At 38.5% G+C, this 27,097-nt stretch overlaps 1 protein-coding gene across 5 annotated transcripts in view; it reads left to right on the forward strand.

Moving 5' to 3' along the window:
* The first annotated feature begins 7,656 nt into the window (after window positions 1–7,656).
* Window positions 7,657–27,097, forward strand: part of SCN2A (sodium voltage-gated channel alpha subunit 2) — a 76,573-nt gene continuing 57,132 nt past the window's right edge. For 2 of the 5 annotated variants that reach the window (XM_017835169.1, XM_017835171.1), the window contains exon 1: window positions 7,657–7,933. The gene's annotated coding sequence lies outside the window, so the exon portion shown is untranslated. Of the gene's footprint in view, window positions 7,934–24,935; window positions 27,084–27,097 lie in introns of those variants that run through there. The other 3 variants (XM_017835166.1, XM_017835170.1, XM_017835167.1) reach the window with 2 other exon arrangements.

The raw sequence follows: 27,097 nt of genomic DNA on the forward strand, positions 1-27,097 counted from the left end.
TTTTGTGAACTAGTGTTCCACAAGATGGTTATATTAGCGTCATATTACTAGAGAATCCCCAGTCCTACTTTTTTGTGGTCCTTATATTTATTACAATTTTCTGTGGTATACCAGTTGATACAATGACTGTACATAATGTATTTGTTGATACCAAGACAGCCTTCTCATAGGTGCAGGTCTGATATTAGAGAAATGTTCTGCCACTGATTTAAACAGTTCAATTATCAACCCTCACACTACAAAAAAAATCCAGAAAATATACTTTTTGTTTGTAGAAATATTCATGCCACACAAATTTATGGTAAATATTCATTTATGCATATTGCAGAATCATGGAATGGTTGGGTTGGAAGGGACCTCTGGAGAAGATCTAGTCTAACCCCCCTGCTAAAGCAGGTTCACCTAGAGCAGGTTGCACAGGATCACAGGCAGGTGGGTTTTGAATGTTTCCAGGCAAGGAGACTCCACTACATTTCAGTTTGTGTCCATTGTCCTTGTCCTGTCACTGGGCACCACTGGAAAGAGTCTGGTCTCATCTTCTTGACATCTGTCCTTAAGATATCTGTATGCATTGATAAGATCCCCCCTCAGTCATTTCTTCTCCAGGCCAAACAGGCCCAGATCATCTATAGCTCATATATGACCTATATTCTTCTTTAATCAACGTCCAGGATTGCCTGTATAGTGATTCAAATTCACTGAAACCAGTCAGAGTCTTTGATTTACTGAAACAGAGTTTGAATTATGCTCTTAAGAACTCCTTACCACTCTTAAAATCTATCAGTGGAACAACAGGGCAGAAAAAAAACCCCCTACATACAATTATACTATAAATACATCAAACCATCTATATGGAAAAGCTGCTCCCCAAAGCCCTGAATTTTTAAACATGAAAATTTCATTTAAAAAGTCCATATAAAATGTATATATGACAGATACTATGTATACAAAATATCTCTCCTTCCTTTCCTCTTCCTCACTAGATTCCACTGCCAGATCTAAAAATCAGAAGTGGTCATTCAACAAACAGGATGCTTTGACAAAAGTAATTTATAACAATGCCAGCCTGACACTTGTTTCAATTTAAATTATTTGTACAACTTCTAATGAATCATCACTGAAAGTTCAATTCAGAAATTACATTTAAAAATCTAGCTTGAAAAGCCTTGACATTTCTAAATAATCTGTCTGGGAATCTTGCCCCAGGTGCAGTTACGCTCTCAGTAATGTCTGAATAAATGCAAAGCTATTCAGTCACTTTTAACTAAACAGCTGAAATACAAATGTTGAAAAATCTTAGTTCCAAAGAGAAAAATAGTTTTGAAGTGTTAAACATGAATGAATACAGCCCCTGTATGAGGTCTCATAAGGACAAGCCCATGTAAGTTTTCATCAATGCAGTCATCAGCCTGGTTATAACATCAACTATATTGTTTGATTAATACAATTACTTTTGGACAATAATTCTCTTTATTAATTCTCAGGCACTTTTGTGAACAGTAACATGTACTTAAGGGCACCAAAATAGAAGACTTTATGTCATAAGTATTTCTTCAACTACTTACCTGTATTAGCCTTTGAAAGTGGTTGAAATTGCAGTATTTAGCTAAGTGTAATGAATCTGACTTCAAGACTAAGTGTATACAACTCTTTTTCTTCATCATTGGTTTCTCTCCTTTTTTTTCCTTTTGTCTCTAGTGTGCAGAATCAAAAAACTCTGCTTTTAATAAATTTTGTACCCCCTACTAATGCATATTTACAAGTTGTGGACCTGACATAGTGGCTTTTCAACTAATAATCTCCACTTTCACTTGAGAATATTTTTATTTGACTGCTGCATACGGTGGTAAGCAAAATCTAGGGAAGTGGAACTGCAGTAGAAATATCTGGCCTAACATTTTAGGAAGATCAGTGGTAGACATGCAAATGAGTTGCTACCGTTTCTTTTTATTCGAAAACTTGTAGGTTGCACATGTGGAATTTCAAAACTGGGAAAGAAAATACAAAATGTGGCTAGCAGTCAAATGCTACAGAAAAGAACTGCAGAACTTCTTGGGATAAAGACAAGCCTGAGGATACAACTCAATGCCACATCCTCATTGTATCTATCATCAGTAATAACATAATGTTCTGTTTGTACAGGCTCACTTAAAAGTATGACTTCATAGTAACTTAAGCCTTTGACCACTAAAATATTTTAATAGGATATAGAGCACACTATCTGAAAAATTAGCTGCTTTAAATTATTCCTAATATCATAATAAAGATATGTGATCTGCAATCTGTACTTTAATGGTTGTAGCTTTTAATGATAATAAAATTATTTAAAGATTAATGTTAATAAATAATAGTTAGACCCCTCCAACTCTTGTAGAAAAAACAATACAAAGGCCATACAAAAATGGACTCAGTTGTGATAATTCCACTGGTTTAGTAAAAACGAAGTAAAAATAAGCCACAAAGCATAAACCACCCTAACCACCTTCCATATGTGCCTAAGTGCTTCCAAAATATTGACCTCAGGTTACAACTTTCAGATGAGCTACAATCACAGTTATAAAATTGTCATGAGCTGAACAAACTGTACACAGCAATCACAGCTCGGAGATGTCTTAAAATATTCAATTTATATATGCACACACTCTGTTCATATATTTAGAAAGAGTAGGAATCCTGTTTTGAAGAAATGAGATCATCATGTGAGACTGATGTCTGTTTAGTCTAAGTTCAAGATAATTAGCAGCAGGCAATAATAAAGTAACTGGTCAACAAAAAGATTTTTTTTCTTACACCAGTGATCCTCAAGCTAGAGGTGGGTCTAGGTGGCACAATGCTTGGCTTCAGGAGCTTCACAGTCAACTCCACTTGGCATTGATAATGAGAGAGTTGGTGAAAAGTTCCATAGGTTAACTGGAAAGATGTAACTTTCCCACCATGTATCTTCTAGATGTTTCTATCCTCTAGCATGTAGCAGGCACTGCAGCCGCTGCCACTGCAGAAGTTTCAGAATTTCTGATTACTAGAAGAAACATTCCTTCTAATCATGTTAATCTTGCTTGATAAGATTTTTTATTTTATGTCTATTTTGGCACGACACAGGAGAGTCATAGAAGGCAACTAATTTCTTAGGAAATACTTTTTTGCATGACATGTAACATACCTGAAGAACTTCCAGAGATACAGGCCAACAGCTTAGGAGGATTCTGAAAAACACTAGATATTTATGTGAATAATAAGAGTTAGAACAGGGAGCAGGCACTGACTCAGATAATAAGGATTTGGTATCTAAGGCTTGCAAACTTCTTGTTTACCTTGCAGAACTTAATGCATGTATGTATCTCAATTCCTCAACTATGAAATGGAGATAATTCCTGACTTCAGAAGGGGCTATAAGATAAATGAATTTTGTTACCTAACCAAGCTATAGAGATCAAGAGTGAAGAAATATTTTAATATTCCTAGTAATGTCCAAAGGGGCCAGCCAAGCCTAGGAAGCTATTATTTCAGGCCCTGTATATTCACAGGACACAGACCATGTTCAGAAGAATCTACTATATATATATGACAAGACCAATAAACAAAGATGAAATGCAAACAATCGATTTCAGAGTGAACAAATACAATTTAAGATAGGCAGATTTTAAGAGGTGGAGAAATGAATTAAATGATACCTCAGCAACAAGTGCCCTAGTGCTCTCAGAGCTAGTAACAAAATCTAATAATGTCCTCCCAGGACACCTATAAACAGAGAGATTGCATTCATACGTTTTCATTCCATTTATTGCTACTGAGTCATGTGGTTTAATTGGTCAGATGAAAGGTAATCATCACTTGGAGAGAGGGGAGGTTTTGCTAAGCAAACCTCAAGTTATAATTTATTTATTTGCTAGTCTTTAAAAGCTGAAATGCTAGAATAATTGCTCTGTTTAATAACATATGCTTGCCAAGTTGATTTTGCATTAGAAAGTTTCTCTGCATCTCAGTATGCCTAGGACTTATCTGCACTAAAAACTGTACCTTTATAACTAAACTGTGAAAATATATTACAGAGAGATGACAACAAATTTCAAACAATTGACTCTAATAAAAGAAAAATAGCTGTACTTTGATCTGCTTTCAGCCAAGAATTATGAGGATACAGAACATGTAAACTATTCAGTGCACTGAACTGAGAAGTAAGCACAAGCTAATGCCTTAATGGTTCTACTATAGGCATACAACATCAAGGAGAGCAAAAATGGAAGTGAAACATACTTTCAAAAACTGTTGTACACATTCCTTTTCAAATCTGTCTTCACTGTTGTTCATTAAAAGGGACTTCACTGTTAGCCCCAGGTAGCCAAGAAATTACTGGCTTTACATTTTGAAAACATTATGAATGTGATACAAAACAGTCCCTTCTTCAAAAATAATTAGCAAGACCAAATAGTTTTCGTTACAGAGAAAAATATCTGGCAGCCTGCACTAATACACCTCAGATGCAAAGATTTTAGATATGACAGAAAAGCAACAGAATAAAATAGACTGATGATGTTTACTAGTCACCAATTTCTCTTTAAGTAACCCTGGAAGAGGGAAAAAATTATACATCATATTTAGAATCATCTCAAAGTTCAGTTTCACTTCAATGAGTAATTTGCAAAGGTGACTCTCAGACTTTAAAGGCAAGAATGATAGGCTTTATGATTTCATCAGAACTAAATAACAAAGTCTAATATCTTTTGATTGAAATTAATTTATGTCTTTTAAAAAGATGACATATCAAGGAACCAGGAACCTGTTCAATATGCAGACATGTCTTTTGCCTTAGCAATTTAGAGATTCAGCTCTAGAGTTTGAGAGTTAAGAGATTTGTGGATTAAAAAAGACAAAAACAAAAATAAAGGGTTCTAAATATCTTCTTTGAAGCACGTAAATGGCAGGTGTAGACAAGTGTCTGTTGGCCAGAATAGCTCCTAGCATTGCTCCTCAAGCTTAACATCCCATGTGCTGTGGAAACTGGAGTTTGACCTTTTGCTCCATCTCTTCTGGGCAAATGTTTTTGCATGATTTAATAGAATGGTTATTTTTTATGCAGATGACTGTTAGCCATGCTCTGAGAGGCAAAGAGAAATTTCTGGTAGAAACGAGCTCTATCAGCATGGTTGAATAAGCAAAAAGATTCTTCCAGCTATGCTAGTTTTAGGACACTTAAATAAAAAAAAAAAATCATGAGATTTGTTCAATGGATATTTGTTTTCATTCCTATATTTACTATAATTACTATGATTAATAACACCATGAATAAACCATGTTGAAGGTGTTGTTGGAGAGCTTAAGGAGACTTAGAATCAGCTCTGAGAGGTTTACTGGAATCTCTCTGAATCTCTTCTGAATTTTTCATAGAAAAACTCTTTATTTTCTCACAGACATGTAACTGAAAGTTTGTGCCACTGAAAAATGCAGGTTTTCTGTGAAAATGTAAACTTAGAAAAATGCTGTGAATTTCAGCAGTTAAAAGTCTATTGTCTTTGACTTATGGTGGCATTTTATTGTGATATATGTGAGATATTATCATATCTCATTTTCACTGTACTCTTCAAGAAGATACAGAAAATCAAATCTTGCTTTGCCAATGAGCTTTACCACTAAAGTGTAATTGTCATAAACCTAAAGATTAAAGAAGTGAGACCATAATAGACTGTAGAAGGATTAAGATTACAGAATATAAAACAGAATAAAAGTGTCTATGAGTTTGTGAGAGAAAAAATATCCTGTATAATGGAGTGGAAATGCATGTTTGTTACCGGTACACTTTTAACTAAATTGTTACACTACAGCTAAGAATTATATATTAGTGTAAGTAATAAAAATTCATACAATCTCCAAGTCTCTTATAACAGTTTTATCTCACTTTTAATATTTCAGATTTTATTAGTTCAAATTATGTATATTTTTAGATAACCTAAAAGTTTTTGTTTTATTTATGAAGTAAGTTGAATTAATATTTGAAATTTTAATGTTACATATTCCAATGAAATTATTGTTTTGTGAAAAGCACCTTCAAGAAGTGACTTTAGAATTAGGCTTAAAATATCAGCTTCACTATTTTAGGTCTAAAGTAGGCCTATATTCTTTCATATTTATACAAAGTTGTCAAAGTACATTCCAAAGTATTTCCTGCTCCGTGCCCTCGAGAGTGCGGGAGCTGGGACGTGCAGTGCCCGTGGAGCCAGGCCGTGCTCCAGCACCGCGGACAGCGCTCACTGCGGGCAACGCAGGCGACCCTTCGCGGGGAAATCCTTCACAAGGCATAAATATTATTTTTGCATGAAATAGTACTTTATAGGAAAAAATCCTTCAAACAAAGTCAGTCTACAGTGTATCTTTTTTTTTTTATGACAATAGGATTTCTAAAACGCTCAGTCCATGCTCACACGTAGGTGTTCTGACCTATTATTGTAATTACTTGAACTATTTTAATACTTCAGAGTTCTTACATGGTCCAAGATCTCATTGTAGGGATTGAACAAGCATAGAAATGGATCATTTTCCTGAAGACACTCCAAGGGTTTGTGATAACCATGATGAATGGTTTAAGCTGACACAACTGCAAGTTGTTACTCAAAGGGACTGTCTCTCGAGCTACTTCCCCGTGTTGACATCAGTGATTTTTGTAATGAGTCAGATCACAGATCCTAATTAAAAATTCCATGGTCTTCATCTAGATTCATTCCTAGTTAACTTTTGCATTTTTTCCTCCCCCAAACCCCTCCCATGTTTTGGTATGATTAAATTTTCCTCCACAGCTGAGAATTGTTGAGCCAACCCCGTGTGCAGGTGGCTGCTGTGTGATGTGACAGAGCAGGTGTACATGATAGAAATAGAAGATAAAAGTAGAAACAGTCAGCTACCCAGCATTCCAGTATAAGGTATCCTTTAGTAACAGTAAATCCAACACTGCTATTATGGGAATAGTGGCTAGAGACAACTGGGTGAGGCAGTCAACTTGTATATTAGTCTTTTACAACTAACAATGTCCTGAGTATGAAAAATCAGTTTCAAGTCGCTATAAAATGGAATAGAGGCTTGTGTTAAAACATATAAAACGGGTCACTCTAAAAACTCTTTACTAAGCAATAATGTAATAGTACTGGTGAAATCTAAGCATCCATTCCTCCTGTCTTACATAAAGATCTTTCTTCCTTTGTCTTTCAATGAGGATATAAATGTAATTTATAATTTTGCAGAATCAATACTCAAAGGGAAAATAGCAAGCACTCTTATTTTATACTATTTTGTAGTTTTGAGGGGGGTTCTGAATAAAGAATGACTTCTTTATTTCTAAACATAAAGTGTATTAGGACATAGTAAAATAAAGATATCTGGCAGAACTTGAGTTTTCTGCAATTATTTGTATATTAATGTATACTTCAATGTAAAAAAAAAAAGTTATGGAGTTTAAACCTCAAACCCATTTTCAAATATTTGTAAGCATTTATTAGTCTTACTTTATTTTAGAGCTGTGCAATCAGGGGCTAACTGCGATCCACACCTCCCCGGTGGCTGGGCAGGGTGTGCGGATCCAGCGGGCTCGTCCTGTGCCAGTAGGTGGAGCCCGCACAGAACCCGCGGCCGCCTTGTTTCCTCCCCCTCCGCTCTTCTCCCCCCTCCCCCCTTTTCATTTCCCCCACAACCAATTTTCTGATCGATGCTGGGATTCAAGGAGTGAATCTCAGAACAGGAAGCAGGCGAACAGACTACAGAATACTGCAGAGGTTCCTTTGTTGCCTCTATGGGGAGGTTCTTTATTTCTTTCCTTTTTCATTTCAGTGAAATTAAGAGTTTACAAGCTTCTTTGCCCAGGAACCTGTACCTGCAGTAGGAGCCTCTCATCTATCTACAAGTGTATGGATATTTCTTATGCTATGATTTTTAATTCTCTTTTAATCAGGTAAGACACTATTTTATTTAATTGGAATGCTTTAGACAACAAATTCCAGTTGTTTTATACCAAGATTCTTCTCTTGTGGTGCCACACCTAGTTTTCAATTAATATTAATAGAGCAAGAGGAAAGGAAATCATAGCCATCTTTGCCACTGCATGGATTTTTCACAGCATTTAATTAGGTCTTAGCACAATAATAAAAATGTTGTTGCTCTTTGGAGGTTTCTGATCCGATTTTTTTTAAGCTTGCATGTTTATAAGGATTACTTTTGAGTTTCTGTTTTTCATCCTAATTGTGGTAATTTGTTGCTGTTATTTTGAGGTGGTCATCCACAAGTGTTTTCTTTTTCTACTGGAGACTATACTGTGCTGTATTCAGAATACAAATTGGAATGTGTTTTAAAGCACACAAATACATCCCTGGGATTGCACAGCTTTGATGCAGAAATGTGCTGTTGCTTCTTTATGCTATCTTCAGACTGAGGCTTTCTTTACTTCCTAAATTCATCATTTTATTTCTGTGAGGCATGGGAGGTTTACAGGATTCTCCCCTCTCTCATCTCCCAAAACAGCCTCTCCCTGATGGAAGACAGAATGGAGGACTTGTCTGTCACTAAACATGGTTTTGCACTGCTGCATATACCATATGAAACACATGTTTTGTGAATTGTTTTACATATACAAGAACAAAATTTTTATTAAAAAAATACATTCCATATTGCATGAGAGGGAAAAATTATTCCTTTCGTTATTTTTTTAGAAGCATGATACACACTGGGAGAGACAGCAGAATGACTCAGGAGGTGGGAAGCTCATGCAGCACCCCCTGACTCTTCTTTCAAACCTTCGTGTCTTTTTTCTTACCTTCTTTGAATTACATTACATATGTTTAGTTGGGAAAAACAACATAGAAATGCATAGACTTACACAGTCACAGATCAGAGAAGGGGCTCAGTAGCCAATTTGTGAAAAAATAATGTGCAATCAGTTTAAATGCATTTTGCTTTTGATTATAAGGTGGTAAGTAGCACTTAATCAAAAATTTCACACACCTGTATAAAGGCAAACTTTTTTCTTTTAGTGGTGATTAGTGAAGCAACAGAAAATTGCCTGTTGGTATTTGAATGCTGGATGCTGCATTGGGTTTAGATGATTCCATAGATACATGTGAAATGTTAAGAAGGTTCACGCTCGTTCTCACCATCTGTGCAGGTTGCCTGCTTGGCTGTATTTTTGTGATTGATGTTTACAGCATGTATATCTGTGTATGGCTCAGCCATTGTAGTATCTGAAAATCTCTTCACTAGTGGTAAAGGATCCTCAATTCTTGAACAGATCTGGAGAAACGATGAATAATCATGTCCAAATGATCCGCAATTTCCTCCAGTGACAAATGCATTAAATAAATTATGCTCTCATATGTCTATAGGCCCCACTTCAACAACAAACAGGCATGTCAATGGGATGACTCACATTCTTAATATTAGGCAAGTGGACAAGTACCTGGCTCTGTTATCTTGATTTTTAGACTGCACCAATTTTAAGGGAAAGCATAACTTTTGTAATCACAGAAATTTTACAGTGTTCATAAAATGCACCTAGTAGGCCAAATGAGCGTATAGCTTCAAAGACAAGCTATAGATTAACTTTTATGTTAAAAAAAAAGAAAAGAAAAATCCATAGAGTTATTATAGGTTTTGAGTACGTTCATTGTGAGCATTAGGTCTTGGGAAATAAGAGGCATATAAATGGCCATATTATATCAAAGCATGATCCAGTTACCTTTCAGTAGGAACGAAGTTGGATATTTCTGGAGAAGTTCAAGCAAAACTTGACCCTAAGAGAAAGTTGGCCCTCTCTACCTTTTGTGAAACTTAATTTTATGGGGTATTTAAGCCTTCTTTCTATTTTTGTTCATCTGAAATACTCTAACAGAAGTATACTCATATAAGCATCAGATCTCCACAGGAGATCCCAGTATACCTCCTCTGCAGCCAGAGCAAGAGCCCAGCATCAGTTACGCTGCCAGGGCTGCTTGCTGTTGATTTCTTTGTCACAGATCTGGATGAATGGTTTCATTGGGTCACTGCCTGCAGCCCTGCTCTATCCCCGAGTAGCCCTAAAACTGTCCCACCGAAGGGATGGAGAGGACACTGACATCTCATATAGTCTACCTGCTCAAATCCTACTTGGTAGCAAGAAATGCAACCATAGTCCCCTCTTATGCATACAGCTCTTGGCTGGAGCAGGAAAATCTCAAACAAGATTTTACTGTGTTGCTTCCAGTGTTTCAAAGCCATGCACATGCTCTCACCAGCTTCTCCAGAGCACAGTGTGGATCCTTTGCAGCCACAGACCCTGCTCCTGTATTCCCCCTGAGTGGGAGCGGCCTCTTGCCCATCAGAGCCCTCCTGTTCCTCTCACCCTCAGTCCCAGCTTGCCAAGCAGGCGTCAGGGATCCCAGGGCCTCCTTTCTAGAGGCTTCCTGAAGTCACTGGAATAAATCCGTTCCTTGTGCCTACTGTGGTCTCACTGACACCTACCAGCCTCAGAAATGCTGGGTTAAAAGGCATTTCTGCCAATAGTGGCCTGAATCTCCTGTTCTTCTGTAACTGTCTTTGAAAGGCAAATGTACCTGATTTCCAAGAGGTGTTAATGACAGGAGGCAAAACACTGATTAACCACATTCATGTTATTCAGTTTGAATTCCAAGTTTGCAACTTCACCTCTCTTATTTCTGCTCCTGAACCTACTACTGTTCCTTTTTCCAACCCTTACCTCCAGCTGAAGTTAGGCTGCTTCCTCTTTCTGCCTCTGACTGGTTTGGGACCAGCCAAAGGGCTTTGCTTCCACTCCTGGTTTCCATATTTGATGCCTCAGCAGCTATCACTATCAGTGCTGCTGAAGGGGCTGCTATTGCTAGGCAGAAACATAGTCAACATGTGGCAGCTCTGTAAGTATTTATTACAAGATGCTAAGAAGCTTTTTCTGAGCATATTTAGAAATTCCTTTAGAGAAGAGCTGAATGGCCAGATTTCAATAAATTTAAACAGGAGCAACAAAATTCAAACTCTTATATCGCCCGAGCAGCCTACTTGACACAATTCAGAGTAAACAGATTGTAGCAAAAGTTCTCAAAAACATGTCTAGAAATACATTTTAATGCTGCAATATTACCATCATGCTCATTAAATAATTACAAAAATAGTTTTAAATCTTCCTATTAAAAAAACAAAGAACATAGGTTCATCGTTCTTGCCTATTGGTTTATAAACTTGTAGATTACTGAAATAATGGTTTCAAACTTCTTCCAATAAGCAGACTACAAATGTCCTTTTTCTATTAAATGGTGATGATTTTGTTGTGATAAGCATTCAAACTGTATCACGAGGATACATGAATCCGCATTGTCAAGTTAAGCTTTTCTTTCTAACTTCATTGAAAGAAGTATCTCACCATTTATAGTGTCACTGAAGAAATAAATCCAATCTCAACAATTAATGTTTGGCAAAGCTGAAGGCATAATGAAGAGATTAACATGATGGAAACTATTAAGCAAACAAAACTCTGTCAGCTCTGTTCATACTATATGGGAAAAAAATGTTGGGTTTTTTTTTTAAGAAATCGTGAATAAGTTATTTTTTAGGTCTCTAGCTGAAGTTCAGTGATTGTTTCTGTATGAAGTTTTCATAAGTTTTGTGTAATTGCAATCCCATTTGCTGCTCAATTCTTAGCTTGGCTTCCCTTAAGTGTGAGCAGAATCTGATTTTGGCCAGAAGAATTGTTCTTGAACTGCTAATGGTTCTTCTCACTCATCTTTTTGGACATCCTCACAGGTACTTCCCATTATGCATTAAAAACGCAAACTTCCCCTACCAAGAAACAGGATCATGTTCAATAAGATAATGATTGCTCTATGCAGGATATATTTATCTTACCTAAACAAACTGGTAACATACAGCGTGAGCAGGCATGCATTTTAAGATGATGGACGTCCAGGTTTTCAACACAGAGCAAGTGGTCGTCTCATCCTCTAAAGTGGCCTTGTCATATTGCAGAAGATGCCTGATTTTTATGGCATATGGTGCTGCTTGTCTGGTCTTAAACGGAGTTGTAGTGTATGGCTTTGAGTAATTTGGAAAATGTCAAATGGCCCACTCTAGCCAAAAAAATTGGGTACCATTCAACCCTGCAGTAAAAAGCATGACAGCAGTAGGTCTAGCCAGCTCTCAGCTCAGCACTTTGGTTTCAAAGGCAGTGTTTGTGCTGTATGGAACTATACAAACCCACCTGATTATTCTGGCGTGCTAACTCATCATTCTGTAGCTTTCTGGTTGCTGGTACTGAGTTAACTTAATTAAAGCTACAATATTTCCAGATCTAGTGCTGTCACTCCTCTGACAGCAGGGTGAATTTTGCCTTAGATGAATTACTACAAGCAGGCTTTTACAGTGGGGCAGAAACAGTCTTCCTGTCTGAATGGGTGTTATTTATACCTTTTTTTTTTTTTGCTATACCAACCTCACCATGTCTCACCATTTTCAACGTAACTGCAAAATCCTCCACAGACTTTGACCGCAATGTAGTTTTGTTTGATGATAAATGTAAATGACTCACTCTGAAATTAGGATTCTGACTCAAGTTCTCTAAAGCAATACACTGTGTTCTAGACTCACCCATTTGTCTCAGTAGGATCCCAGATATATTAGGAGCTAGATTCAATAGATGTATATAAAATGGAGTCAGATGCATCCTGAAAAATTTGACAGTCTGTGATCTTGATAGAAATAGTGGCTGGAGTTTAATGCATCATAAATTGCATGTAGCAAGGTTAGAAACAAATGTCCTTTGCCTAGACACTGGGATTGGGATGTGCTGTTTAAAAATAAGTTCCATAAACAGGTGCAAAGAGAAGGTTGAAGGAGCACCTGAGCATCTAAACAGACTATGTGCTTATAAAGAAGTGTATGGCAAATTTCTATACAAACACTATTATGAAACAAAAGCTCTGCCTAGGGTAGTTGAAATTTGACAGCCTATCTCTATGTATACTCATTGTATTTTGTTTACTGGTAAATATTTGTACCAGTAAAAACCAGTGGCAAATCCTACCTCTTGGGCCACAAGGAAGCTTTCTAAGATCAGTTTTCCCTACTGGAAGTCTCTGGCAAGGTTATTTTAACTGGGACTGTGGCACGCAAGGTCATATCACAAGAGTATAACAGGTGTATTTGTAGAGTGTGTGAGCTCTGTGTGTTTCTCTTTGCTGAGAGTCAATAATGCAACCATGGAAACTAAAAGATAAGTACTGACACCAGGCAGAATGAAAAAATCTTCCATCTGTAGTTGTGTTAACCTGAAAGCAGACATGGGGCAAACACTGCACGATTGTTTGCAGATTGAGACTTCAGTGATGGCTGCACAAACACCTCGTGCAAATGCACTCGCACAGGTTGGATTTTGCAGTGCAGAGGCTGGTTTCCATTTTGTAGAATGTGAAGCACTGCAAAAGTGCTGACAGGAGACGGCTTCCAAGGTACCACCTTAATACTACTGAAAATAGTAGTATTCTAATTCTAATTCTCCTAGTGAAGCAGTGAGAATACGCTTTGAAAATAGGGTGCAGGTTGAGCTAACCTTTTATTTCCATCTGGCTTCTGGAAAATACCGATAGACAAAAGGGGAAGTGCACAATTTTACTGTCAGAAGCAATGGGGAGATGCAAATGTTAAAAATTATTAGGGAAATCAATTTGATTAGAAAGCAATAGATTGTAAATGTTACTAGGCCACACTTATAAGAGTCACTTTTCAACAGAATAATATTTTACATCTTGCAAGCAGTTTACTTTAGTAGTTATGTTGGCTAAACATACGCAACATTTTCAAGACTTATTGTTTCAAATTATTTTTTTACAGTACTTTCAGCTAGAGTTAACATTTAAAGCGCCTCACAGCCTTCACGTTTGCGACTGTAAAAAGATATCTGTGCTTTTGCCAGTTGAAGTTTTTATGAATTACATGATCTTTGATCTGAAGCAAAGCTTCGGCCCTCTAAGCCAAGCCAAAGGCAGGCTAGTCTCACAGAGAGAAATCTGGGACTTTACTCCGCTAGTATCCTTCGGGGGTGGGGGAAAACTGAACATAAGCCTCAGGGTGTGATGATGATGATGACCTTTAATGTTGCATGGAACACTTGGGTGCTATTACTCATGCTGATATCTTGCTCTGTGGAGGGGCAGAGGCTGGGAACCCAGAAGCATTCTCCATTGCTGGGAAAGGGATTATATAGCTTTTCTCAGTATTGACCTCACTTCCAAATTAGTTTAAGGATTCATACATTCTCAAAATAATCTGTCCTTAGTGAGAAAGATGATGGATATGATGCAGAAATTGAGTGAGCTGGTATAAATATTGTGAGGATGGGTGAGTGACTCTGGAATTGCGGTAAGGAAAGGAAATATCCCCTGGGAATCTAGAGAAGAGAGACAGATGGGGGGAAGGCAGTTAAATGTAAGAGGGGGGAAGTGAAATTTTCGGAGGGTATACAAATTAAGTTTATATGAGAAAAAAGTAGAATAATTACAAAGGAAATCTTGACACATGTATCCATGTTCCTTTATGGAAGTAAGCAGTGTGGCATGCCTGGCTCCAGTGGGAAAATCTCCTTGAATTGGTACAGCTCCAAGTCACAGGTGATGCTGTGAGCAAGGAATGAACCCTTTGGGGAGCTCCTGCATTCCATCTAATCAGAACCTGTTTTGCTGGCTCAAACATAGTGGGAAAGGAAGAACTCTCCTGAGGAGGTTTTCAACATCTGCTCCCTTGTTTTATTCACATATACCAACAGATGCAAATGGAATATATTCTAAGAAAATTTACAGTTAGGAAATTATTCTAAACTGGAGAAAATTATCAAACTCCACAGAAGAAATCTCAGTTCCAAGTCACCCAGTTATAATGAGCTGAAGTTCTATTTTAGCCTACAATTTTGTAGATTATCCTCAGCAATCCTTCTTTTCCCCATAGATATAAAATACTATAATGAACAAGCCTCTACTCCTTTTCTTTTTTTTTTTTTTAAAGTTACCTTGAAACAATCTGTATTTTTAAAGAAAGTGACTAAACTTTACAGCTCTTGGTTGTTTTACCCCTCTTATGAAAAAAAATCAGGAGCTATAAAAAATTAGTTTGGGGCAGATATATGATGTAACTATTCAGTTTTCCATTTCTGGCACATTTCTGTACTTAAAAGGAGAAGTGGTACAGAAGTGTTCTTAACATCACTACCCAGGAAAATGGTGTCTAAGTATAAAGCAAGCACCCATGTTATTGCAATAATACTTTGCCATCAGGTAACTTACTAAGGGCTTCTCATGAATTTGGCATGTTCCAGCTAAGGCTCATTTTAAGTAAGGAGACTGATATAATCCATACTGTGCAGAATGTCAGAATAAACACACTCATAAACACCTCCTCTCATCCTACATTTATGAATCTGTGTTGCTCCTTCTGGCCTTTCAAGTTTCTTGATGGAATACTGATACTACCTTTCTGCTCTTACTTAACTGCATGTGTCTGCCATATGCATTTTGTCCCTTAGGACAGCCTGATTCATAGAGATGTTTTTAGAGTGTTCAGTTCTCAGTTTATGTCTTGATGCGACAGTTGGGTTATCAGGACACTGTAAAAGGAAAACAGAAATTGGGCCTGGTAAACTGTTTCAGGGGGTTTTAATGGCATTTCTATTTAATTGTGGGCCAATTAACTACTCTGTTTCCTTTCAGATTAAAAAAAAATCTTCTAAATTTAATAGAGACCTGTTTAATGCTTTCTAATGTTATATGTCTGACTGAGCTTTTCATTACCCAGAGAAACAAACATGCTGGTCAGGTCACCAGGGAGCAGTGGTGATGTTTGCTGTCTTCCTTTGCACAGGAGGGACGAAGCTGCAGCTCTAAAGTTTTCCAGTGGTTCCTGTATGATGATCTGGGAAATGCTATATCACTGCTTGGCTGTTCTGCACAAGTCACTAACCATATTACTCATCATGGGATCTAATTTCATGCTGTTTGGTTTAATTTTTCCTTTTCAGTTGCCAAATTTTGAATATACATCCAGCCTTGTGTGTCTTACACTGGTGACATCTTCATTTAAAAGATGTAGTTACTCAGCTGTAAAAATGCCTGTAGTGTGAAGTTTTGGACAGTTGGCAGAACTGTAATACATAATAACTATTAAAATTACAGTAATTAATCTATATTGTTAAGTACTACAACAGGTATATTCAGTTCTCACCCTGTCTCTGTTATTGGGTATCTGTCCACAAACCACATATATTTTCATATGTCATTCTGGTTCCAAAACCACACATGGTTCTTCTTCTCAAAACGCAAAGTAGGAATAATAGTAATGGGTGCAAAAGTAAGTGGCTGATATTTAATAAAGAAGTGTGGAAGTAAAAGGATCCACTAAATATTTTGCATTTTAAAAATCACATTAAAAGTACCTTAGTAAGTGACACAGTCAACCACTCAGTTGTGGAACACTAAATTAAGGCTGTCTTTACCTTCTGGAAATCACACACATGATTTGTAGCCACCTGTGAAAGCAGCAGTTTGAGTGAATTGCCTGCCATCAGGCAGTACTGAGTAGGATTCATCTCATCTCTCTCCCTTTCTAGTCAGTCGAGAGAGACAGGCACTTCTAGAGCAAAACTTGCCTCATCTTAAGGTAGATATCTGAAATAGGTCAGAAGAATTGTCTTTTAAAGGACTTCTTTTTCTTCAGTGAATATGAAAGGAGTTCAGATTGGCTTAGATGTGGATGCCTAAAGATGCAGGCACCTGATGCCAGAGAAGGGGAATCCTCCTTCATGACACAGGCAGAGGTGACACCCATTCCCCAAGACAGCATACAGATCTTGCACAGAGGACAGTGCTTTTTGCCCACATAGTTATCATCCTTTTTTCTCTTTTCTGCTAGTCAGTTCTGCCAATCCCTCTGCACCACCAACGAATCAAGGAAGTCTCCTTCAAAATTAATCTCACTAGTTGTAAGATACTGCAGAAAACAGTGAATATTGCATTACTGTATCTACTAACAAATGGACCAAAAGTAAAGCAGATCTCAGTTTGAGTATATGCTGTCATTTGAGTCCTTCTGCCTGCAGTAATAGGTGTTATTTATTGGACTGTTTGTACACAATTTTAGGGAGACCCTAAAATGATACCCTATGGGTATCATTCATATTGATACCCATATGAATGATCAGAAGTTATTTAATGTACATTCACACATACTTCAGAGCTCCAAACTTGTCATCTTTATAGTTCTTTATAAACTCATTTTCTCATCTTCATATTTAGCCTTCCAATTAATTCCAGTCCAGTTATCTCAGCTTTTTATTCCTTCTCTTGCCCATTCATCCCAAGCTGTTTTGCTTTGTCCTATCTCAGCTTGCCCCATTATAGTGGCTCCCCCGCTTCCCTTTTCCTTGACTTTTTCCCAGTCTGGTCTCCTTTGAGGTCAAACCGATCAACTTACATGAATTTCTTGATCATAATAATCTACAAGTCTTTGAGCTTTTCATGTCTCTCCAGCTAGCCTCCAGGACTATTGCAGCTAATTTTGAGACAGTCTCTTTATCCAGGCAGACAGTTCTTACACGTATCATTTCCCTGGAGGTTTTTTATGCTGTCTGTCTTCAATCTCAGATATTTCTTCCTAAATGCCCCCTTTTCCTTTTGTATTTCCTTCTAGATTTTGGAGGAGTTTTTCTTGCTTGTTTTTGTTTTATTTGGTCTGGTTTTTTTAAGAAACAGCATATAGGATGATTTGGAACACAAAGATGAAAGCATTCCCACTCCTGAGTCAGCAGAGTCCACAAAGACAGACTTCAGCTGCAGGAAAATCCCCTCAGATGGACAATGAAATGTTAACAGGAAAAGGCACTATCTCTGTAATTCACACTTTTAAACCTCTGGAGTCTTCTTTCAAATATACGCAAACTAATTTTTCAAAATTTTTCAACTCTGTGCAAGTATTATAGATACCATTCCAGAAGAAAAAGTCCAAAATTCAGAATCATGTTTTGCAAAAATTGCTGCAGGGGTTCATATTCCTGCTTTGCAAATCAGAAGCTATAAAATTTTAAGGAGAAATATATATATATGTAGCTTTTTCTTGGAAATGGTTCCATCATTTGACTTGAAGCTTCCCTCCAAAAATCAGTCTGAGGGAAAAATAGAAAATTTTAGCCCCAGCACTTCAAGTTTGGCATAACCAGCAAGGGGGGGACAAAAAAAAAATGAAAAAAGGACAGGTTGAGCATCTCAGTAATAAACAGTACCATCAGCCTCATCTGCAGTTATCATGAAACATGACAACCTGTAACTAGTAGCTGGCTTGGACCCATCTGCACTCTGTCCCTAAGGATATAGTAACAACTGCTACCCCATAAACCATCATAAGACTAAAAGAATATTTAAAGTAAATATGGGACCTCATCTGTGACTTAATTTCCAGAATCACTGAAACCACTTTGCTTCTGGCTTATTTAAAGTGGCACTTTCCTGAAACAATGCCAGTTCTCCCAGTGCAGTGGCAAAGGGAATCTGGTGGAGACGAGTTGTGCTTTGTAGTTGTGCTTTTTTTGTGCGTTTCTATCTGCTTTGGAGACCTTCCTATGTTTCCAGGTGCAACTGCATAGTAGGGGCATGAGTAGTGCATATGAGGAAACATTTTGTGGCATCCTGCCCTTGAAGGCTGATAGATATCCAGGGAGTTAATGCTTCTTTCAAGCTGCATTAACCCCTGCAAGATCCCCTTGGCAGCTGGTGCAGTGCAGCTGCAGGGAGCCTGTCAGCTTCAGTACAGTTCCCGGAGGGGAAATTCTCATCTGTTATCCATGGAGATATTTGTTTCCCCCATGTGGGATGGCCCTCACGCTTTCCGTGTCTATTGTGTTTCGGGTTTGGAAGAAAGTTTCTCAAGAAGCAGTTGTGTTGTTACTACTTAAGCAGTCTTTGCAATTGCAGGCCCATTTAGAGAGTGCTCCGTTTAGATCCAGATTCTCTTTGTTTATTTTGCGAAGTTACAAACTGATACGTACCACCTTCATGCCTTCTCACATGTACTAAACTGAAACCAGGGCACGTAGTGGATGTTTTTTATTAAAAATGTACCAACAGCTTGAAGTGAGTGGAGACGATGTAAGAACTGTCCCAGCGCCCCACTCCCCATATCCGTTTCTATGGTTTTACAGTCATCGTTTCCTATTTAAAAAAACTCTCAACACTCCCCTCAGCCTGGAGAAGGGGAATTGGCTGGCTGCAGGCAGTGAGCAGCATGGCTGACTGTCTGTATCCAATACAGGCGGCTCACACATTTAGCAGGAGGAGGGATGGTGATCCCCCGGTTCCTTGCCGCCCGGGTGGTAAAGCCTGAATTTTGCTCCGTCGCTGCTCAGCTCAGCTCGTGGGACAGCGGGAAAGGACCTCGCCCGGCAGGGCTCCAGCCCCGGACTGGTCCAGAGCCTCGACTGTTCCTCGCAGGCGAGTCCTGAAGGGCGGGTTCTCCCCATCCCCGCGCAATGCGGCCGAACCCCCGCTTCTCCACAGCAACCCCCTCCACGTCCGCCTCTCCGCGACCTGCCGCTATCTGCCCTTCACTAAACGCCTGCTCCTTCCCTCCCCTCCTGCTTCTCCCGTGTAATCAGGTCCGGCTGAAGCAAGCGGGGGTAGCTTTCCTCCTGGAAAGGCCCCGTGCCGAGGGGGTTTCTCGGGGAGTCTCCGCAGCCCGCGGGCGGTGGCGGCGCTCCCCCCGCGCCGCGCGGTGCCGCAGCCGCCGGACCGGTTGCCTGGCAACCTCCTCTCGGCGCCGCGCCATTGCGGAGCCCGGCAGCTCCCCGTCCGCCTCCCCAGCCCGCTTTTCACTCGGGATTGTCGCTTCCAGCGACATCGGGCTGCCCACCTTCCCTGGTTTCGGCAGCTGGGGGTGCCGAGACCCGGGGCGGTGGTTCGGTGCCGCACCTGCGGCGCCCGCCGGCGGGGCGGGCTGGGCGGTGGCGCCCGGCGGGCTCCGCCCTGGCTTCCCCCTCCTGCCTTTCACCCACCGCCTTCGCCTTCCCCACTGCTTTCCGCAGCGCTCTCCGCAGCGCCCGCGGTATGGGCATGTTGGCGCTGCCAGGTTCCAGGGAGCGTGTGGAAGTGTTTCGGGTGGCAGTGGAAGCTGGTGGCAGCGGTTCACTGAGGCGGAGGGCTCGGTCCTTGGCCCTTTGTCCCTGGCTTGAGAGGAGCTTGGCCCGGCTTCGCTGCCGGGACCTGACGTGGGCTTACGTAAGCTATGAGTGAAAAGGGACAGTCTTGTTCATAAGCTGTGTTTGCAACAGAAGACAGAGGCTTTAAAAATGGAATCACACTGTATTTCCCACAATCACTTGTCTGTAGGTTCAGAATCATGATTTATGGTTGTTCATCCAAAACTGCTAGGCAGATGTTAGGGGGATATTCGAATCTTCTATCTACCTGATGTCTTGTATTCAAAAGGATATAAATTACTTATGAATTTTCTGTAGCCATGCTATAGTTAAGATTAATGGAGATTTCATTCTAAACATCTTTACATAATGCCCGAACTGGGAATGTTAAACTCTGAGTTCTGGTTTGTCAGGAAAGAAATCACAGCATGTTTTATTAACAGCATAAGTAGTCAGCACATTCTCCTGTTCAGGCCTCTGGAAATATCTAGCTCATCCCATACATATGGCATTTCTGTTATCATTACATCTTTGAATTGTATATTCACTCTCCCCACACAAACACACTAAAAATGGATATATCTCTAGCCTGACACATAAGACTGTACTTGTGGGGATATGTTTCTCACAATGGATATCAGGGCAAAGATTGATTTCAGAAAAGCCCACAGCAACTAGATAGCTGAAAGGCCTTAATCACTTAGCCAGCTTCATTAGGGATTTAGTGAACAGTCTTGCATTGTTTTCCCACATTTGCTGTTTGCTTTGGAGACAGTATTTCTCTTTTTGTGAAGGGAAACTTGAACTATTGTTTTGAATCTTTCTTGAGTGGGAATCGGCCTTTGTTTTTTCCTCTGGTCGAAGAGAACTGGAGGACCTCATTGGAGTCTGGCAGAAAGTTTATTTCACTGTATTAAAAAAAAAGGTTAAGAATGGTATTTTCATCAAGTGAAAAAACCGAATTTTCTAATGCTAGAAGGAGAGAATTAAGGGCCTCTTATCTGGAAAGACAAGTAGCTTTTTTGTTCAGGCACTGACCTTTGGTTGAAAATCAACAATTGTTCAAAGGCAAGTCATTGCCCATTATTGGTTAACTGTAAGTAAAGTTAACAATCTACTGATTTTTACCAATGTGTTTTTCATATTTCTTTGGAGTACATCTTGATATAGCCCTGTGGGTAGTTTTCTGAAATAAGTTTAAAAGAGAGTAAGAAAATTGATTTGAAGGACCCACAAACTTTCCCAATAGGGATCTTTGTATACCTGTTTTCACATTAGAAGATCCTTGCTGCACATTTCACATAAAATGCTGTCCTGACATCCATGTTGAAAGGTAAAGAGTAATCCTGATCATCTTCTGGTCTTGGAAGAGCAGTCCTGAGGCTGCTATAACTGAGTGCAAATGCAATTTTGATCTTTAGATTTGCTAGTGTTTGGGCAACCCTTTTTGCTTTGTTATCCTACTTACGCTGGGTTCTACGCCAGGTACAGGCTCTGTGCCAGTATTTGTTGACTACAACTGTTAGAGCCCTGTTGTGCTCCATTATTCAAGAACTAGAGATCCATTTATTCGTGCTCTGGCACCTTAAGCCCTCTTGAGTTTGCACATAGGAGAAGCATTAAAATTTGGACGACACCAAAGGTAGTCAGCTAGTCCTTTGCACTCTAAAAGTGCCCTCTTAACTTCTTTTCTGAAGTGTGGTGGATCAGTTATTTGATCTGTCTGAAATCTGGCCAGTTATTTACAGTTTTCAGCCAGACCAGTGAGCTGATCTGGCTAAAATGCAGAGGTGCAGAAATGTTCAGACCAGCACAGTGGGAAATGAACAGGGTAAGAGCGGGTGGAAAATGCGTCTGTCCTTTCTGACAGCACTATCTCATATTGGCTTAAGATTTTCAGTAACTGCATTTTCAAAGGTGATTTGCTAGTTATACATCCATTTAAAATGTTGGAAAATGTGTAGGAAACTGTATTTTTATATAGCTCTTCTAAGAGCTATTTGGAAAGGTTTGTTGTGCAGGAACACCTACTGTTCAAAGTGCACAATTCAGCACGTTGATATTGTATGAAGGGACCTCTGTCACAACTCTGGCTACTGAACAGACAGTGCAGCGCTGTATGAAACACACAAACCTCAAGCACAGGAAAACTGATGTTTATTTGCTGTCTAATTTCAACCATGGAGTAGTGAGCCCATAAATCTTAGCAGAGATACTACACCAGCTGTAAACCTACCTTCAGACAGTGCCATCACATGTTATACAATCTTTCATACTGTGCCATGGAGTGCTGACAGATCCAGAAGGGTTACAGAGATAATACTCTGTGAGACAGAACAGGGTATTTCCAGGATTTATTTTACCCATGTATAAGAATAACAGTAATGTGAGCTGCAAGTAAGAGAATGGACTAATATAGCTTTTCTAAACTCGATTGTTTTAATTTCTTTTTGTCAGGCTAGGTAAAAAGGAAAGTACTGGAAGGAGAGGGTAAAGAAAACTGGAGGCAGATCTCTCCTATTCCACACTAGTGCTTCCTTAGATACTCTTGTCCCTTTCTCTCTAAAGAAGTGTTTAGAATTTCTTGCATGTGATGTCATTTTTTTCTACACTGCACCCCCACTGAGTTTTCAAGAACTTTCTCATTGCAAAGTGACTGAAATCAAACCCCCTTTCTTTTCTGCTTCTCTAGTATATAAACAATAAACTCTTGCTCCCTTGAGGCCTGGGGAGAAAAATAATACATGAAGCAGCACAAAACAATGAGAAACCTATGCTTATTAAAACCCTAACACAGTGATGGCCTGTTAAAAGTTTCTTGATTCTCATCCTGATCAGTTTTGCTATAAAACTCGCACTGATCTTGTTTTTTCCAAGTGCCTTTCTTAAAGCACTTAAATAATTGTTGTGTGTCTACTCTGTTCATTCCATTTTTTCAGTGGTAAAAGGTTTTCCTAACAAACCTCTCTTGCTGCCATTTAACCCCACAACCAGTTTGCATATATGCTAGATAAAAAGAAAACTAATTCCTCCTTTTCTTTGGAGGAGCTTTCTGGCCGTATAAAGACTGTCACTTTGTCTTCAGTCAATCTTTCCAATGTAAAATTAAGGTAGAAAGAGCTCAAATCCTACATTTCCTTGGATTTTTTCTCATAACTTATGTTTTATGCTGTGGTCTGAATTCTTTCCATACTTTTTGAAATGTAATACGAAGTTGGACATACTGCTCCAAGTAGAAGAGTAGAAGATCAGTTCAAAAGTTTATAAATCCAAGTACTTGCTTTTTTTTTTTTCTTGCAAGACTGACAATTTTCACTCATGCTTGGTCTGTGATGTCGTAAGTACTCTAGATCGTTTCCTGCAGAGCTGTCGTTGGATTCTTTCCTCATCCTATAATTTTTCTGTTACTTATTCTTGCCTAAATAAAAAAGGAGGAGTTTTTATCTCTCAAGTGAATTGAATCACTTTTTGAGCCCATTGTGTTATTTGCCAGTACATTTTTATTCTAATACTATCCTCCTGTTTACCTGTAGCCCTCCCAGTTTCATGTCATCTCAAAGCTAAGAAACATGTTTTTCAGTCATCTAGATCACCGTGAATAATTTAGCAGTATAGCGTTTTAAGTAGCATGGGAGGAAGAGGTGACAGGAATTCAGTGTATTTGATTAAATGGATACTATTTACAAGAAGAAAAAAGCTCTGCTTTTCTACCCCTTTTGCTTTTCAATTAAAAAAATACAATTTCATTTTAGAGCATAAACTTCAGACTACTTTTAAGATTAAAGTTTTTAGGGTAGTACTAACATACCTTGCAAACTACCACAAGTATCACAGTAACCTACACTTTGGCTGAAGTTCCTTGTCATTGTTATAATTTTGGGACAGATTTTATTTAAAGTTTAATTTATTATTTCAGCAAAGAAAATGGACAAATGCCAATGTATTTTGCTCCTATCACAAAGTTGGAAGGCATTGTCAAAGACTGAGTAAGCTATTATACAGAAAGGACTAGATGAGCTTGATGACTGGTGTTACTGGAACAAGATGAAATTCAGAACTATAAATAAAAAGTCATGCACTTTGGGGCAATCTCATATAGTACAGGAACACACAGCTGGAGAGTAAAGGGATCACAGAACCACAGAATGATGGCAAATTGCCACTTGTGCATTTTAATACTATGCTTTCCCATTGAACAAGGACAGTTAATTTTTACAGATTTCTGAGGAGAAACTGTCAATGTGTTTTTCTTCTGATTTTATTAATGAGGATTGTTTGTAGATGAAGAGCTGCTCGGCAACTAGGAAAAGACTCACAAGTTTCTCTTTGCTCTGTCCCGTCAAAAATCCTTCACCCTCATGTAGAGTTTCTTTACATATGACACTGAACACTTCTTCATCTCTACCCTTTGTATGGGCCATGTGTTTCACCAAGTCATTAAAGGATAAGGTCCACTTCAAGCTTTCAGATGTGCCATAGTAGGGGGAGGATGGATACCACTAGTGGTACAATTGTTCATTAAAGGTACTCATAGCTGTAGATGGGAAGCTAGACAGTAGTCAGAAGTTACCTATTACCAGAATTATTATACTTATTTCATATTTATTTTTTAGGTAAATTTTGACAATGTTTGAACAATAGTTTTTAAATATAGGCTATGTTGGATTGGGTTTTGATTGATATTTGCTATTCAATTTAATAATTTTCCCTTTCTATTTCTATTAATTTTGTCTGTTACATTTATTATAGCTATGTAGTATCTAATTATTTTAATATACTTCTAGGATTCTCACTAGCTTCTTTAGATGTATTACTGTGGTCTTATCTGTAGAAGTAGATATATTTCTCTTCTAGATTGCAAAGATCATATTGCATTTCCTGTCTAGTCTGTCTCTTTAAAATATTTGTTCACTTCTTTTTACAGCCTAGTAAGACTAGACCTGAGCATCTCAGGCAATGGGATACAATGTGTCACTGGCTATTTCCTTTTTGTCTTCACTTTTCCCTGCCTAACACTGTGCATGTAGATTGTATAGCACTGGTGGAAATCAAATTGAGATCTTGGGTAATTTCAGTCCCATAAGATACGAAACAAATAATCAGATGCTGTAACTTAATATGCCACTAATGGAAGAATGAAGCTCCTTTTCCATATTGTGTGAATGAGCCCAGCTTTTCAGGTATTTGATTTACTGTAACTTTCATATATAAGCAGCCGCATAAACACGTACGTGCATATCCACACGAATAAATAATCAAAATGCTTTTGTAGTTAGAAGCTCCTTTACTTCTCCTGTGAATCTGTGCTGTCTCACAATCCTCTTATTTTGAGACTTCAGAGCAGCTCCAAGTAAACCATAGTTCTAATTAGATCCAGCCAGAAGTTTTCATCCAAACTTCTTTTTAACAAAAACGTTGGTTAAGTGAAATTGTTTGTAAACTTTTTGTTGATTTCATTGAATCATCTGTGAAATTAGAAAATCCTCTCAAATAAAACACTTTTCTAGAAAGGCTTTAAACATTATTTTTAATTGTTGTGTAATACTTACATAAGTCAAAACGAAATCAATACTTTTGATGTGTTTGAATTACATTGCTCATTCAGCATATATTTTCTTAATTGCTGAAAATTTAAAAACCCTTATTTTGATTAAGTCAAACTGATCATTCTATCACCATGATTACCAAAGAAACAAATTATCAATATTTTCCTTCTCTTCATTGTTTCTTTTTCAAAGCCACAGTGGCATTTCTTCAGCTACTATATTCTTTCCTTCTCCAACCTCTCTCACTTTAGAATGACCTTTTGCTTTTTATTACTTTCCACAGCTTTTTCTTGTCCTCTTCACAGCTGAAGGAAGGGTGATGGTAGGGAGTAAATGACTGCCAGAACATCTGAATGTATAGATACAGCAAGACTTGTGTGCTTGAAAAGTTTGGAAGAGATTTGTGTACATGTGAGAGAAGGAGGGAAGGGTCGATGGTGAGGTAGGAGAGAGGTAAAAAGTTTTATTAGTGCAATGGGAGAAAAAGGACAAAAATCAGTAAGCAAAGAAAATAGAGAGAAGGCAGAAGAGTGGAAAGAGGTAGGATGGCATTTCGGTGGAGTGGTGCCCAAAAGCGGTGTCTTACTGATTTGCCACATGAAAGGGGCTTACAGTGCTCCTGATCACCTGCTGTAGCAGGGAGCAAGAAGAGATGATTTCTGTATAGGAACTTACCACTGCTGTGAACACTCAAAACTGCCCTCCTTCTCTCTCATTGCTGGCTTTCCAGATTTGGAAAGAATACACATTGAATATATTGTATGCATTTATTTTAGAAAACTTACACAAGCTATAGTTTAAAATAATCTAGACTGAGAATAATATGGTTTCAGCAACTGCTTTGGTTGTACACTGCCATTGTAACCTCCATTTTTTAATTTCTCTTACTTTGCTGTCTCTCCTACTTTCTTTCTCTTTCACCTTCACAATTTTAGCTGCTATGGTCTCCTCAGCAGTAGCTGCTATGCATTCAAAAGAATTTTTGAGAATCCCGAGACTTGGCTGGTTATATAAATTTGTGTATTTTAGTCCCAGAATCTCAGTTTAAGCAAATGTTTGAGCATGCAAAAATTCTTTACCATTTCTGACAAGAATTTATGGGTGTATATCAGTACCATCTACTGGCAATAAGAGTTACAGCGCTTAGTAGGCTCACACAGGAAATGCCAGATTTGACTTCAATAACCAGGATCCTTCAGCAGGAAGTTAGGTGTGGTCTGCACAAGGAGAATTAAAAAAAAAAAAAAAAAAGAGGGGAGAAAAAAAAGAAAAAGGAAAAGACATGATGGAATTTTAGCTGCAGTCTTACTTGGTGCCATTCCAAACCCACATAAGTGCAAGATTCTTCACTGGTAATGAATTTTTA

Source organism: Lepidothrix coronata, unplaced genomic scaffold (assembly GCF_001604755.1).
Source record: "Lepidothrix coronata isolate B3197 unplaced genomic scaffold, Lepidothrix_coronata-1.0 Scaffold250, whole genome shotgun sequence".
Lineage (NCBI taxonomy): Eukaryota > Metazoa > Chordata > Aves > Passeriformes > Pipridae > Lepidothrix > Lepidothrix coronata.